The sequence below is a fragment of the Canis lupus genome, chromosome 3 (genome assembly GCF_011100685.1).
Source record: "Canis lupus familiaris isolate Mischka breed German Shepherd chromosome 3, alternate assembly UU_Cfam_GSD_1.0, whole genome shotgun sequence".
NCBI lineage: Eukaryota > Metazoa > Chordata > Mammalia > Carnivora > Canidae > Canis > Canis lupus.
In genome coordinates this window covers 24522978-24538840 of record NC_049224.1, presented here as the reverse complement: position 1 = coordinate 24538840, position 15863 = coordinate 24522978, and the positions used below count along the sequence as shown (strand labels likewise).

At 33.8% G+C, this 15863-nt stretch overlaps 1 protein-coding gene across 7 annotated transcripts in view; it reads left to right on the top strand.

Moving 5' to 3' along the window:
- The window catches only part of XRCC4 (X-ray repair cross complementing 4), a 232192-nt gene that overhangs the window by 124616 nt on the left and 91713 nt on the right, over window positions 1-15863 (top strand). The gene's annotated exons all lie outside the window — the stretch shown is intronic.

The following is a 15863-nucleotide window of genomic DNA, read 5'->3' as shown; positions in this document are numbered from 1 at the left end:
GTGGATCAATTTAAAGAAAATGAGAACTAGAAAAGGTATCGACAGAGTATTGATCCTGAATACTGACATCAGCAGGATAAAGGAGGCAATAGGTTAGGAAATTGGAAGCACATTTTAATGCTGTGTAGGAAGGAAGGACAAGATAGAAAAATGTGCTAGATTTGTTGACCTAATACTAGCCTCCTTAGATATAAGCAGAAAGTTCATGTTCAGGGCCCTGAATAGCTTACATCTTTGCTGTGTGCCTGTCACTGACAAAGTCTAAATTAATAGGGGAATAAGCAATAGTGGGGAGGTAACAGAGTCTTAGAGCATCTCTTTTTGAGATAATGTGCAAAGTTAAAATGTATTTACAATTGAAGGGGTATTATTAAAGATGTAATTTTTCTGTAATTCCAAGAACTGTACTATTTTATAATGGTAAATGTAGTGAATATAATTCCTCATTATGTACTCAAAGTGTTAGTGATTTCTTCCTTATATGGATCACACTTTCCTATTCTACATGTTTAGTAATTTTTTTTTATTATACATTGGGGATTATGGTTTCTATGTTGTCTAGAGTCTGGAATCTGTTGTCTTCCTTTAAAGAATGTTGAATTTTGTTCTGGAAGATAGTTAACATACTGGCAAATGAACTTGATCCTTTTCTTTTTCAAGCTTGAATGGGGGTGGATCTAGACCTTTTAGGGGTGTCATCTGAATGCTTAGTGTTTTCAGTGTGGTATTTTACTCCACCACTTAGATGTCCTGAATCTCCTAGCATATGTGACGTATGGAATTTCTGTTCAGGCCTCAGTTCTGGCTCCTCAGTAGCTATTTTCTACTTGACCATACAGTTTTGTTCTGTACAATGCAACTTATTATTCATCTAATAATTTAAGATTACCCCTTTTGGGGTTCATGTGGGCTTGCAGTTTTCTCTTTTCCAGTATCTTGTTCTGCAGATTACAACTATTTCAGCAACACCAAACTCCAATTTCTGCTTGTTAAGTTGAGTGAAATCATTGTGTGTACTGAGGTCCAGAGAATGCAGCCAGTCAGAAAGACAGAGTGATCCTGAGCTTGCCTGTAGTATTTCCTTTCTTTCCAAAAGTGTAGTCTTGACTGTTGTCCAATGTTGAAAACCAGTAATCTTTTCTTGAGAAATTGGAAACATCTTTAACTTGAGTTTTGATAAAACTTAAATTCAGCTTTGTAGAGGTTTTTTTTTTTTTTTCTGAGTTCAGTTTTATGTATTCATACTAACATTACTACTGTTTTGAAGAAGTTAAACATGGCTATATATTAGCAACATATCAAAGATAAATAACACCAGCGTGAAACAGGAATGTAAAATACTTTATAAAAGCCCCATCCTGAGAAAGAGCAACATGTTAAAATCACTTGTGTTGAGAAAAGTGTTCTGAGAATGGTTCTGTTAAAGAAAGTTTGTTTTCTTAGCTTTTGATGTCCTCGGGTAACAAAATCAACATTCTTCTGTATTTAATGAAAATAGGTTTGGAAATAGCAACAGGTGTTTCAGTAATAAAAAACTATCCATGGCTTAAATCATTAGGGTGCCCTATATTCTTTATTATAATTACTGAAACAGATTTTGAAATTAATCTGTTGTTGTATAGACTTGAAGAAGGAGGTCGAGGAAGTGGCCTTATTGATCTTTAGACTCGTCATGTGTAGCATAACGATTTAGAGTTAGTAGATTTTAAAATAATTTATTGTCTAAAATCAAAACAGAAACATGTAGATACTAGAAACCTAGGAATATCATTTTTATTGTCATCTTGTCATCATAGAAGTAGCACATTAATACATTTAAAGTAACTGAGAAGTTAGTGACAAATTGCTTTTTGAATAATTGTATAAGATTTTTTCATGTCTGTAAATGTGTTTATTTAAATTTCCAATTTAACTTTCCAATTTTAAAATGTTCATTTGATATCTGCATTTAAGAGGAATAATTGTTTATCTAAAAAATGAACAAGGATGAAGTAAATAATCATCTGAAAGATATTTTAAAATATTTCATTTGATCAGATTAGAAAAAAATGTAAATTAATTTTAGATAACAGTTTGATAAAAATTTCCTTTTTCTGTCCCTCCTTTTCTCTTTCTCTTCTCTTCATCTTTTCTCTTTTCTTTCCTATCTGCTTTTTCTATTAAAAAAATTAGATCTAATATTATTGTGTATTATTGTGATCTAAAGAAGAAAATTTGAGACCAAGTCTCTCAAAATAGTGAGATAGTTATTAGTTATCTGGTTAACTCTGGCAGAGGTTCCAGTTACTTTTCTGAGAGATGGCATTTGCATTTGCCAGATTATATGGATAATTGCCTCTGAGTCCTCATTTTCTATATCTGTAAGATGTATTCAAACCATCCTTTTGACCAACCTTGATCATTTATGATTGAATTGCTTACGTTTCCTTGCTTGTGCTCTTTCTACTTCCCTAAATTTAGCATTCCAGACAGTCGTTTGAGAGTCATGGTGGACTTGATATCTAACTCACTGATAGCCAAGGTCTAGCTCCTGAAGGATTATATTTAATGTTATTGTTACATAAATTTTGGCAACATGCACCATGAAACCACTTGAAATAAGAAAAAAATGTAAACCTTCCAGAATTTTTAATTGCCATCTAAACCTTTTTTAAAATATACCAAATGCTAAAGGGAAGTGATATTTTAAATCAATATATTTTCCATTTAATTGTGTCTGGATTATTATCCCTCTATAGGTAGAGATTGTATCTATTTTTTTTCAAAGGTAGTTTTATAATATTTTATTAAGTATTTGACATCAGAGATGATATCCAGAAGAATGTAGGTATCCTTTTTTTTTTTTTTTTATTGAATCGGTTATGTGAATCAGAAGGTTAAGCAAAAATTTTGTGCTGATTCCACTTTAAGAAAATAACATCAGCTTTTACTCAAATGATTTATGAACTCATTAAATTTATCTTTTTCCTCTGCAATTCAAATTGGTCAAATAAATCCAATGGCAATTATGTAGACAGTGAGTTTAAAGCACTTTGCAAAGGTGTGACCTACAGAAAGTGTGTTATTGTCTGTTGAATACTGATTCTTGAAGGTCCCTGTTTCTTTCACTCTTACGTTTCTGTATTTTTTTAATCAAGTTATTTATCCTAGTTTCTTCCCATTTTTTTCCCTTCATTTTTGGCCTTAGGAATAATGCTTCTCACTTTTATTTTAGAGCATTTGTAAATTTTTATTTTCCGTGTGTGTGTGTGTGTGTGTGTGTGTGTGTAGGTATAGGTCTGTTTATCTGTCTATATGAACAGTAACACATGTACAGACTTTTTTCCTGCTTCTGTATTTTCCCAGCTGTGTTATGAAAACTTCTCCTTTGTAACTTGTTTTTTGGCTAAGATGTCTGGTAACCGTTATTATGTTATTTTTGCTCAGGTTTGTATTTAACTATAGAAGTTTTGCTGTCTTTTAGATTTTATTTTACTTATAAAATCTTCAGTATTTTCCTTGCTGCTATTTTCATTGAGAAATTATATTTTAAATATCTATAATATACTCAGTAATAGGATGGACCATTTTTTGAAATGTCAGTTTATTGTGGAATAATTATAAATATCAAAATGTGGGGATATATATAGCAACTTCTTTATTGGAAAGATTTTTTTGTATCAGTTTTATCTATTTTCATTTATTTATTTTAAAAATTTTATTTATTCGAGAGAGAGAGAAAGTAAATGAGAGTGTGAGAGAGAGCATGAGGTGGGGGAGGAACAGAGGGAGAAGCAAGCTCCCCACTGAGCAGGGAGCCCAAAGTGGAGCTGGGTCCCAGGACCCCAGGATCATGATGGGAACTGAAGGTAGTTGCTTAACCAACTGAGCCATCCAGGTGCTACTCTTTTTTCATTTTATACAAAATTATAATGCCTAAAAAATTCTAGTTGTTTATAGTAGCAGATTGTCCATTTTAATTCATGTCTAAGCATTCCAGTAAAAGCCTATGTGAAAAATCTTATTTTATGAAGTTAAGAGGGAGTAAGATGTATAACTAACTCTTTGAGGCCTGCTATGCTATGATATCCCCACTTACCATTTCATGATTAAAATACCTTAAAATTGAAATTTGTACTTACTGGTCATTTATGAATTATAGTGGCCTATAATCCACACATATATTTATGCAGATACATACTTAGTTGAACCTTACTTATCTGTATTTTAAAATATAAATTTTGCCAGGGATGAAGAAACTTATATTTTTACATAGTTCTGCCACTTGCCTGCTATTCCACTTAACAAGTGTGTGATCACTGGTAATGGATGAAATCAAGTCTGACAAGAGTTAATATCATTAGGAAAATCTTATGAACACATATGGGTAACGTTAAGATGTGGGGCCGTTGACAAATAATGGCCCAGATAAGGTGATATCTTCATCTAAGAAAGAAAACAATGCCAAATTAATTGGGAGAAATCTGATAAGGAAGCATTAGAGGAACTGATGCGTCTTTCACGTAAGATTGAAATGATGACATTAAGCTGGGAAAGCTATCCAGTCAAATCTTTCTAAAGTGATGAGGTTATTGAAGGCCTTAAGTAATTTTTTTTTCAAAATATAATTTCTACAAAAGTGTATACTGTGGTACTGTGGTTGTCATGAAATATTTAGACATGAGTGTTATCATTCTACATAATTATATACATTATGCATTACTCTATAGAATGGGGAACTTAAGGAATGTTCAAGGGTAGTTTTTTTTTTTTTTTTCAAGGGTTGTTTTGATTAATTGTGATTGTTTGCCATATGTACTGACTTTACAATAGGCTTCAACCCCACCATGGTCACCCTAGGAGACCCAGAACAATTTTCCGTACTTCATTTTTTCTAAATCTGTCACCAATATTGCAGTTATTGTATTAGTAAAAGATGCTGTGGCAGCACAAAGGAGGGACAGCTAACCACGACATTTGAGACTTCTGACACAGTGAAGCCTTTACTGAGATAACAAGGAAGGATGAGAGTCAGACAGTTGAATGGTAGGCAGTAGAACATTATATCTGGAAGAAATCATGTGTGCAAAGTCCAAGAGGAGAGAGAGAGAGAGAGAGAGAGAGAGAGAGAATGAATGATATATCAGACAAAATTTAGTAAGACTGTAAATGTAAATTGAATCCAGAAAAGAAATCTATTCAAGTGCATTAGTGAATTTTACCTTTGTCTTCAAGGCAGTGAATAAGGACAAGAATCAATCAGATTTGAGGTTTTAGAAAAATTCTCCTGGACGTTTTCTAAGGAATGAATTGTAACTGTTTTAGCTATTTATAAACTATAGCAGTAATCTAGGGAAGGGATTATGGAAATACTGTGGTTGTAGAGAATTATTGGAAAGCTTAAGAGCCTTTTAGGGGTTGCTGATTGGATGTGCAAGATGAAGTTTTGGGAGGCATCAAGAACAATTTGCAGTTTGGCTTTTGGCATATGGGATAGTGGCATTACAAAGGCTTTGTCCTGATTGCTGTAAGACAGGCTGCTGAAAATGAGAAGGTAACACATTGCCAACAGGGATTGTTAATGGTGATTCTGACTCCTACCTAACAAGCTTCATGAATAGAAAATATAACATAAGGGGTATACATTCATAATAAGCTATAATAAATTTCCTAGTGTTATTCTCTTTGTCAAGTCAATGCTTAAATTATTTTGCTGTTGTCTAATTTTGAATATTAGGGCAAAAGAATATATAATTATTTGTTTTAGAATAAAAACTTTACAGGGTTTTTATTGAAAAATAAAATAAAAATCTATAAACAAAAATAGCTTAATTTGCTCACTAAAAACAAAAGTGTAATGTAAAAAAAAGCATGTGAGTGTTTGGTGATAAAATTTCTGAAGAAAATCTTTCTCATTTGGGTAAGACATTTAACCCAATACTTAGTAAACGCCTAAGAATGGCTATAGAGTGCATTTAGTTTTTCTTCTGAAGTTCAGATAATACAAGAAAACCATTTTTAAAAGCATAACGAATTTTAGAATCAGGGCTCTTTTTTTTGCTTTTTATTATTTTTTTTTTTTTAGTATTATTGGTGTGCAATATTATATTAGTTTCGGGTGTACAACACAGTGATTTGACAAGTACATACATTCTGCTGTGCTCACCACAAGTGCAGCTACCATCTGTCCCCATACAACGCTATTGATTGTATTACTTACACTGTGCTATTTATTCTCGTGACTTATTTATTCCTTACTGGAAGCCTGTATCTTCCTCTCCCCTTCACCCATTTTGCCCAGCTTCCACTCAACTCCCCTCGGGCAACTGTTCTCTGTCTTTATAGATTTCATTCTGCTTCTTGTTTATTCATTTGTTGTTCTTGTTGCCGTGCAAAAGCTTTTTATTTTGATTTAGCCCAAATAGTCTATTTTTGCTTTTGTTTCCCTTACCTTAGGAGATGTATCTAGAAAAATGTTGCTATGGCTAATGTCAGAGAAATTACTGCCTGTGTTCTCCTCTAGGATTTTTGTGGTTTCAGGTCTCACATCTAGGTCTTTAATCTATTTTATTTTTGTGTATGATGTTAAAAGTGGTCCAGTTTCATTCTTTTATGTGTAGCTATCCAGTTTTCCCAGCACCATTTATTTCAGGACATTTTTTTATACCAGAAATAATTATTTGGTCTCACTTCTCCACACCTAATTTTATAGATTAAAATAAAAACCCTTGCAGAATTGCCTAGAGTCATTTGTCAGGGATTAATAGTAAGGTTTAGGATCCTTCTGCAGTATTTTATTAGCTCAGTATAAACATTATCTTAGTTATTTGACTAGTTGGCAGAGAATTTCTTTTTTAATCCTTAGTAAAAGTATTGCCTTAATCACATTTGGTTTGAAGGCTAGTTGAGACACATCTAGCATCACAGATCTTTTTGAAAATCTTTCCACAGTTTTCAAGGGAAGCCTCTGAAATTTAGCCTCTTTATATAGGCTATTTGCCTCTTTATAGAACCACTAGAACTGGCTAAATTACATCACAAAGGCATTAATCTTATTATAAAGAAGTGTTTAGAAGTGCAAGTAGAGTAAAACTTTTTCTTAATGTATCAAAATTATTCCAAAATTTTCTAAGATTAAACAGATATTGGCAATATGAAGTGGCACAGTACATTATGTCACATAAACCTTGTCAAGCCCCTTTTAACCCTGTTAATATGTAAAGTGGGGGTCTATGTTTTAGATTAGTGATTCTTATCTACCCCTTTCAGCATCTAATTATGCAGCACTTCATTTTTGCCACTTTCATCCTATTCTGATTTTGACTTGCTAGTTAAGCTAGTGCTTTATCCTAGTTATAACCATTTAATCTAGAATCACTGTAGATGAGATACTGGTAATACATTATTTAAAATGAAACAAAATTGAAAGATTCCTTATATTATTTATTTAAAACAGGTTTATGTTTCATTTGTTGTCTGTTTTTTTTTCATTCATACTAGTTCAATGAAATCCTAAGCTCTGTAAAAAAATTGAGGTTTTATTAAAAGTTGACCCAAATTTTTAAAAAACTGAAAATTTTGAAAACCTTTCAATCTCTATGAGGAAAATGCAAAAAAAAAAAGAATGCCTTACACTGACAGAAAACCATACCTGACTCTTTGTACAACAAAGAAAGCTTTATGTTGAGTCCAAACATTTCATGACATAGGTCACAGACAGAGGCCACTTTACAAAGCTGGTGAAAGCTGAAAAATTGTAGTTTTGTTTTCTGAAAACTCATTAACCATTAAAATTGCTTTCCAGTGTTTGTTATTTTTAACTACAAATGATATAAATTGAAGGCTAATGTTGTTCTTTCATAAACTGCTTTTCCTCACTGGTATTTTTCTTACTGTTAACTGGACTGGCAGCAGCAAGCATAGCTAATCAGTAGTATAGTATGTTACATAGATTCAAAATAATTTTTAAGAAGTTATTAGTATTTAAGCATTTATATCAATCAACTAATATTCACTGATGGGTTACTATTATGTTTAGAGGCCCAGCTAGTCTGTCTTGTACTAATAGTAAAGAAGACAAACTTAGCCCCTGCCTTCATGAAGCTTATAAATACTAGATAAATTATTACAGTGTGGTGATATCTACCAAGGATGTTGTGGGGCCATATGCAGGACTGTCCAAAAAGGTGATAGTATAGTTTCGATTTAGAAATGCTATTTGAGTTCACTCTTAAAGATCCTAATATTTGATTTTAAAACTCAGTCTTGCGACACCTGGGTGGCTCAGCGGTTGAGCGCTTGCCTTCAGCCCAGGGCTTGAGCCCAGAGTCCTGGGATCGAGTCCTACATTGTGCTCCCTGCATGGAGCCTGCTTCTCCCTCTGCCTATGTCTCTGCCTCTCTTTCTCTGTGCCTCTCATGAATAAATAAATAAAAATAAAACCCAGCCTTTTCTTGTCAGTTTACTCAGAGTGAGCTAACCTTTTAATTTTCTCTTATGGGAAATCTGCTTCACAGCCATCTGATACTGATGATTATCCTTTCAAAAGAAATATCCATATAAGAAGAAAGGTAATATAAGAAATCAAGTTAACAATTAGTGCTTAATAATGGAAAAGAAAAATTGAAGGTTCACAGATTAATTTGGAAAAAAATAATAAAAGATTGGAAAGCTGCACCTACTTTAGAACTTTCAAATTAGTTCCTTTATAATTGCTTATGTGACTTATGGTTTTCTTGCAAATAGTACTGTCCTGCTCTACTCAACTGTAAACTCTGAGTATCTGGTGGTAGTGTCTTCAGGGTAGTCCTTGACACATAGAAAACACTTAATATTTATTGAATAAGTGAAGGAATGAATGAATCTTTAAGGTTTGACTTCATTTGGTGTTAAATTTTTTAAAAATATTTTTTAAAACTCACATTGTTTTGTAGGTATAGACTAATACTTAATATATTCAAAAAAATTTTAAATGCTGTGAATACTTTTACATTCTGTACTTTAGTGGCTCATCCTGCCTCTGACATTGAGAGTATTGATTTCCAAAGATGACCTCTTAAGTTCCCTAATGTCAATAGGTATTTGTCATTAAGTCTTACTTCCAGCTGGGCTGATTAATAGAGGAGGCTGACTTTTGGAAAAGTATATAGATACAGATATAGATATAGATATAGATATAGATATAGATATAGATACACACACTCTCTTTTAAGTGTTTAGTGTGATGTTAATTATCAGTCTGCTTGGTGATTGCTGATTTAATAAGTTAAACCATTGACCTTTTGTGTAAGGTGGTCATTATTTATTCAGATTAGATTGTGAAAACTGGGTAACAGCTGATTACAGATTTGAAAAAGGGCTCTTTGATGAATGGTGAGGGAAAATAATGTTTGCTTGTTTGGTCAGATTAGAAATTTCCTACCTCTAGATAGGCCACTTTAAGATACCGCTCATTGAAGTATGGTGTGACCTACCTTATCTCAGCCTCTTTTTTGCTTATCTTTATACCTGTCAGTAAGACAAACTACAGAACCTGAAGGAGCCCAAGTCATTGGTGCATTTTTTTTCCCTGGTAAAAGAAATAGTGGGGTTTTTTGTTTTTTGCTTTTGTTTTTTGCAGTTTCGGATTTATTTAGGGAAGTATCTTAAGGTTTGGATTTTGGGTTTTCCTCTAAATTTTTTTTATCTTTTGAAATAAAACTTAATGACTTGCTGAATGTAAACAGCTAAGACACATTTGTGAAATGAATAAATGATTAAAATAGTGGAAAACAGCCATAGCAGATGAGCTACTGTATATTAACAACAGATAATAGTTCCATGACAGTTGGGTTCTTTTGAATTTAGAAAACCATGAATCCCTCTTACTTTGAGGGATTTTTAAAAATTGTTTTACTTTAATGTCTGTATTAAGCTGTAGATGACAGCCTAGAAGTTCTTCAAATTAATCTAAATTCCTCTCAACTTGTAAGAGAATGGTCTAGTTTCATTCTTCTGCACGTGGCTGTCCAATTTTCCCAGCACCATTTATTGAAGAGACTGTCCTTTTTCCTTGCTTTGTCGAATATTAGTTGACCATAGAGTTGAGGGCGCATTTCTGGGTTCTCTATTCTGGTCCATTGCAGATCCGGATCTTCTGATTCTACTTTTCTCCACATCCCATCTATAGGGCCATAAATAAATAAAATTTGATTTAAAAAATAAAATATACATTTGAAAAAGGAAGTTGAAGTCTTCGTATTTCATATTTCTCATTATAACCCTGTTGGGTAATATATTAAGGATATATCAAAGTATAGGGCATAGCCTCTAGCTGAAGGGTGTTCATAGTTCTTGATCTAATAAAAGAGATAAGAGATACACGTAAAAAGAGAATAGTACAATAATATAGTATTTGTGAAGTGACTGGTTCAACCTGTAAAAACCTTCCAGAGAAAGGAGAGGTTGCTGTAGTTTGGAGTTGCTAGGGCTAATCAAGATGACTGAAGTAGGCTGTGCTGGAAGGGAGGGAGCACATAGTTGAGCCAGCATTTTACCAGGTACTTTAACTCATGAGATTTATGCAGATTGCTGGCAGTTTAGCCAACAGTGTCATTTTGTCTGGACATTGAGACACTGAGAGTACTCCGGGAAGCCAGCATTGCCTCTCATGTCTGAAGCACCACTGCCAAACTCCTGCAGTTCTTCTGTCAGATGAGAAGAAGTGTGGCTTTCTGTGGAGCCACCTTTCACAATAACAAGGCTTGTGTAAAGATTCCCCATTTTCTAGGTTCAGTGAACTAAATGGGAACTTGAAATTCATCCCACAGCTCTGCACATTGGTGAATCAGCTGTAGTAAGTTCATTGGCAATAGCTTTTTCTTCTCTTTCGTTTTCTTTAAAAAAAAAAAAAAATCCTGGAAATGGTGAAAGACACATTGTCATGACAGAGACTGATCATAATAGTAAAAACTGAGAATTCTGGAGGTGAAATCTCAGGGAAAAACAACACGGTCAATATTGAATTCATAATCTTCTGCCTAGATTAGAAAGGTTGCAAATTTATTTAGCATATCTCTTTTTTCTCTCCCCTCCTTCCTTGCAAACAGACCTCAGTGGATTGTAGTCTCTTAATAAAATGGTGAAGAGATATCTCTGAAATATTTTAGTTAATTTGTATATCTGGAATGCATTTAATTTCACTCATAAGAGCCCATATGCAATGTTCATCATGCTTATTTTCATGCCTTGTGTTCACTAAGAGACACATTTTTGTCACTTAGTATACCAATTAATAAATTGTCTATTATTCATTGATACACAAACAACAAAAGTGCCTCTAGTATCCCCCTCAGGAGTATGGACTTTATTTTTAGAATCTCAACAATCTGATCCTAGGCGGGGTATTTATTTTTTATTTTTTAAATTTAAATTCAATTTGGTTAACATGTAGTGTATTATTAGTTTCAGTGTAGAATTGTGTGATCAGTTGCTTACAACACACAGTGCTCATTACATCAGATGCCCTACTCCACGCCCATCACCCCATTAGCCCATCCCTCCAATCCACCTCTCCTCCAGCAATCCTCAGTTTCCTATAGTTAAGAATCTCTTAATGGTTTGCCTCACTTTCTATTCATCTTGTTTTATTTTTCCTTCCCTTTCCCTACGTTCATCTGTTCTGTTTCTTATATCCCACATATGAGTGAAATCATGTGGTATTTGTATTTCTCTCACTGACTTATTTCACTTAGCATAATACTCTTTAGCCCCATCTACATTTTTGCAAATGGCAAGATTTTATTCATTTTGATGGCTAAATAATAATCCATTGTACAAATATACCACATCTTCTTTATCCATTCACCTGTTCATGGACATCTGGGCTCTTTCCATATTTTGGCTGCTATAAATGTTGGGGTGCATGTGCTGAATGACCATTTTTGTATTCTTTGGATAAATACCAAGCAGTGCAATTACTGGATCATAAGGTAGTTCTATTTTTAACTTTTTGAGGAAACTCCATACTGTTTTCCAGAGTGGCCGCACCAGTTTGCATTCCCACCAACAATGTAAGAGCGTTCTTTCTCTGTATCCTTGCCAACATCTGTTGCTTCCTATGTTTGTTAATTTTAGCCATTCTGACCAGTGTGAGGTAGTATCTTATTGTGATTTTTATTTGTATTTCCCTGTTGCCGAGTGATCTTGAGCAAAATTTTCATGTGTCTGTTGGCCATTTGTATATCTTCTTTGGAGAAATATCTGTTCATGTTTTCTGCCCATTTCTTGACTGGATTTTTTGATTTTTGGATGTTTGATAAGTTCTTTATATTGATTTTGGAAACTAGCCCTTTACCTGATAAGTCATTTGTGAATAACTTATCCCGTTCTTTAGGTTGCCTCTTAGTTTTGTTGATTGATTCCTTTGTTGCACAGAGGCTTTTTATCTGGATGAAGTTTCAATAGTTCATTTTTGCCTTTGTTTCCCTTGCCTCCAGCGACATGTCTAATATGATGTTGCTATAGCTAGAGTCAAAGAGGTTGCTGCCTGTGTTCTCCTCTAGGATTTTGATGGTTTCCTTTCTCACATTTAGGTCTTTTTTGAGTTTTGAGTTTTTCGTTTTGAGTTTATTTTGGGGGTATGGTGTAAGAAAGTGGTCTAGTTTCATTTTTCTGCATGTGGCTATCCAATTTTTCCAACACCACTTGTTGAAGAGACTGTCCTTTTTTTCCATTGGGTATTCTTTACTGCTTTGTCAAAGATTAGCTGACTATAAGCATTTGACAAAATACAGCATTCTTTCTTAATTAAAACCCTTCACCATGTAGGGAGAGAGTAAACATAACCTCAACATCATAAAAGCCATATATGAAAGATTCATAGTGAATATTATCCTCATTGGGAAGAACTGAGAGCTTTTCCCTAAGGTCAGGAATATGACAGGAGATGTCCACTCTCACCACTCTTGTCCAACATACTCCTGGAAGTCCTAGCCTCAGCAATCAGATAACAAATAGAAATAAAAGGCATCCAAATCAGCAAAAAAGTAGAAAACTTTCAGTCTTAGCAGATGACACGATACTATATATAGAAAATCCAAAAGACTCCACCAAAAAATTGCTAGAATTGATAACAGGAATTCAGCAAGGTCACAGGATATAAAATCACACAGATGTGATTTGCATTCATATAGACTAACATTGAAACAGTAAAAAGAGAAATCAAGGAATTGATCCCATTTATAATTGCACCAAAAACCATAAGATAACTAGAAATAAGCTTAACCAAAGAGGTAAAGGATTTCTGAAATCTCTAGAACACTTAAGAAAGAAATTGAGGAAGACTTAAAGAAATGGAAAAACATTCCATGCTCATGGATTGGAAGAATAAATATTGTTAAAATGTCTATGCTTCCCAAAGCAGTCTACACACATTCAGTGCAATCTCTATCAAAATACCATAAGCATTTTTCACTGAGCTGGAACAAATAATCCTAAAATTTTTATGGAACCAGAAAGACCCTGAATGTTGAAAAAGAAAACCATAAATGGAGGCATCACAATTCCTGACTTAAAGCTGTGGTCATCAAGACAGTATGGTACTGGCAGAAAAACAGACACATAGATCAATGGAACAGAATAGAGAATTTAGAAATGGACCCTCAACTATATGGACTGTTCATTTTTTGAGTAGATGCTATCAACACCTGAGTTATAGCTCACTCTAACAATATACATATAATTGCATTGTATTTTAAAGTAAATTCTAACCTTATAACACATAGTATAACAATATTACATATAAAGCATGCTTTTGAGTGCAAATATGTTAAGTCATTATTTGGAGTTTTGAAATGAGGGATCCCTGGGTGGCGCAGCGGTTTGGCGCCTGCCTTTGACCCAGGGCGCGATCCTGGAGACCCGGGATCGAATCCCACGTCGGGCTCCCGGTGCATGGAGCCTGCTTCTCTCTCTGCCTGTGTCTCTGCCTCTCTCTCTCTCTGTGTGACTATCATAAGTAAATAAAAATTTAAAAAAATTCTGAAATGAATGGCAGACCTTTTTGATTACTTTATTTTTTAATTTTACCTTAACATTTTAATTTAAGCTAGCATTATGTCCTGTACGTCCAACATGTCATTAAGTGTAATTATTTTTTCATTTTTCAAGTCTGTCTACAGTTGCAGTGTGTTTTGACCCTGACATTCTTAATAGCTTTATTTATAGGCAAGCCCGTACTTTGTTAATTGCTTATGTCATTGAGTAAACCTCAGGTGAGAGCAGATTGGGGCAGAAATCAGGAAACCCTATTTATCTTCCATAGTCATCTCATAGCTTAATAAAATTAGGGAAGATGTTCAGCTTGAATGTGTTCAGAGAAATAGTAAAATGTATGAGAAATGTAGTAGAACTTAGTACCTTCATGACTTAAATAACTTTGGAGAGTAAAATATCCTTTGGTTGGTATTCAGTTAATATTTGGTCAAGGAATACTTTATCGACTAGGGAGATATAATTTTTAGTTGTCATATGATAAAATATCAAACCCTCTGTGATTTGGCCAATTACTTAACCTAATGCCTTGGTTTCTTTGTAAGTCAAACAAAGGTACTAATACTAAGTACTTCACAAGGTTAAAGATGAATAAAATATGTGTAAAATCCATAGCAAAGTGTCTACCAAATATGTTCTCAAAAATGGTACCCATTTCAAGAACAAAAAGAAAGCACCAAAAGACTTTCGAGAGAGTGGTCAACAATGTCCATGTGATCTCACGTCGCTCAGAGAAGCAGCAAGTAAGAACTCAAAAAACACACTTTTCTTCTAGAATGTGGTATATGTGTGGCTGATAAACCACTCATTTGGCAGAATTCCACACTAAAAATATTAGAATCAATGAGGGAAAAATTAAAGTTTAGGCAGCCCACTCAAAATCTACGCAGCTTTACATTGTTGTTGTTAGTTCTCTAGTTATAATCCTAATGAAATATTAACTCCATTAACTTTCTAGCAATATTTACACCCAGCATCACAGTCAGCTAACCATTTGTATCAAATATTCTCTCAAATGGAGTAGATGGCAGTTACAGAATACATTGGAGTCTAATCGTTTCATGAAAATTGAACATCTGATTCAAACTACTCAGAGAAACATCTTCACAACTTCTTTCTTTAACAGAAAGCTTAACTGTTGAAAAGTATAAGGTTCTTGACTCCACTCAACCAGCCCCTATTGTGCTAAATGAATTGACTTGTACAGGGTTTTTAGCTGCTCATCTCCAGTTTTTTAGGATTTTTTACATTGTTGATGCTTTTTCTTTAATTGGGTTGAAAGCTTGCTCCTGATGACTTAAAATGTTACGGTGCTAGAGAAAAATCGTATGAATCAGCAAGATATCCAAAGTCCAAATTATATTGATATTGTTCATTATTTACCAATGGCAAAGGAGCTGTTTTATATAAATATGTATTTATATAAATACACTATGTATTAGGTGAAGGAATTCTGAACTCCCCTAAAGGTCTTGGAACTAAATTGTGTATAGAGAGTAAAGGAATACAAATCAAACATGTTTCTTTTGTTGCTTCTATTTCGTGTGTATCAGCCACTTTTAGGTATAGTTTAATGGGTTAGCCACAGTAGAGACATCTGTTAGTGTTTTCTCACATTTTTTTCTTGTGCTTATTCCCTGCAGTTGGCTGAAAAGTCTATGAAATTATCTCTGGATTACTAGCAGAAGTTCCCAATCCTGTTAATAATTACTGTTTAGTATCAACTTGATTTATCCTATTCCTATGGCAGTATTTGCCCCTCAAACACCTTTTAGAGGTGCCTCTAAGACACTTCTATCTAATTCTAACACTGAGAGGTCAAACTGTGCCTATAAAGTTTTGGGAGGGTTGTT